We start from the raw sequence: 1,903 nt of genomic DNA on the forward strand, positions 1-1,903 counted from the left end.
GCTATGTCTGCAGCCGGCACTGTTTCTCCATCACTATATGACTTAGCACTAATTAAGCCCTCCAGCCTATGTGGGAATCTGTGAAATGCACGAGGCAGAGGAACAGCTGAAATCTCAAGAGGCTTGGGTGGGGGCAGTCGCTTTAGCTTATGCTGAGCCCAGGACACACACCCCGAGATGCATTTAGAGGGAAGGTGGGTTTTGTGAGGCTGAGTTCTACTTGCTTATCCGATACAGCACGGAGAGACGGCTCGATGGTTAAGATCACTGGGCTGCTCTTTCAGAGGATGGAGGTTCAAGTCCCAGCACCCATGTGGCAGCTCACAACCATCTGTAACTCCCATCCCCGAGAATTTGATGTCCTCTTCTGGTCTCCACAGGCACGAGGGACTGGAGTGACACACTGGTATCCATGTGTACAAAATGCATATAAAATAAATAGTGTAATTAGCTGTTGCTGATAAGTACAGAAAGATTAGGAGGTACAGCCCTGCTGGAGGAAGTGTCCCTGGGTTGGGCTTTAAGGTTTCAGGTACTCAAGCCAAGCCTAGTGTCTCTCTCTCTCTCTACTGCCCGTAGATCCAGATGTCAGACTCTCAGCTCCCTCTCCAGCCCCAGGTCTGCCTGTGTGCTACCATGCTTCCCATCATGACAATGATGGACTAAACCTTTAAGACTGTAAGCCAGCCCCAATTAAATGCTTTCCTTTTCAAGAACTGCCATGGTGCCTCTTCGTAGCAATGAAAACTCTAAGGCACTGTCAGACCACACAGCAAAGCTGTATGCTATGTGAAGATCTGGTCAGATGGGAAGGTAGCGAGACCCAGTGCCCCGTACCCAGAATTCTCCTGGAGAAAGGCTGTGCAGCCTCTTGCACCGTCCTTTGCACAGGTGAATTAAAATCTAAAGTATAAATAGTCCCTAACAATTCCCTTATAAATAACAACAGAACAAGCCGACAAACAAATGTAGTCCCAGTTGAAATACCCTTTACTGGAAGATGGTTAGATTCTGAAAGATCCAGATGGTGCGTCGAGTCCGGGGAAGCGGCAGCACAGCAGCAGCAGAGTTTCCGTGCGTTTCTCTCTATGGAATCCCAACAAATGCAGCTCAGCTATGCAGTGTAAGATGGACCAATACCTGTGTGTCATTAGCGAAGAGTCCTTTATCATGTGTCCTTTCACGTGCTTGCTTTAGCAGAACATCCTCTCTCCTGTGTCTGCTTCAGCTAAACAGTTCCTTCACGTGTTTGCTCCAGCACCATCCACCTGACTTTCCAAAGAACCCTTAAGTTTCCAACTTCAACTCCCCCTACTAATTTTTTTTTTTTTAATCATCATGGTCTCACTACATGGCCTAGACCGGCCTTGAACCTCTGAATCTTCCTGCACTGGCCTCACTAGTGTTGGGTCATGGTGTCAGGCATGTACCACCATGCCCAGCAGAATTCGGTAAATCTTTGTGTGCGAATATCGAATATGGAATATGTTCCAAGGCACATTAAATAAAAAACAAGGGTGAGGAGGAATAAGAATAAAGTACCTGTGCGTGTATGGATTCTAATCTTCCCTGATTATAAAATATGGATGACTTTGCTCATTTATCCAAACGGAAGTATAGGTTAGTGTCTCTTTTCCATGTCTATTTGCTATTGAGTCTTCTGTTGATCTCTGATGACACTTTCTGTTATTTAATGTATTCAAACCAGGAATGGCAGCAGTGCATCTGAATTAAGATGAAAAGGGAAATCAAACTTGTTGGCCCAAACCTGTAGGACTCTGGAGATACAGAAGGGGAGATTGTAAGCTTGAGGCTATAGCTTAAGGCCCGGCCACTAAATAAATAAGAAAAAGAAAGAAAGAAAGAAAGAGAGAGAGAGAGAGAGAGAGAGAGAGAGAGAGAG

Source organism: Mus pahari, chromosome 7, assembly GCF_900095145.1.
Source record: "Mus pahari chromosome 7, PAHARI_EIJ_v1.1, whole genome shotgun sequence".
NCBI lineage: Eukaryota > Metazoa > Chordata > Mammalia > Rodentia > Muridae > Mus > Mus pahari.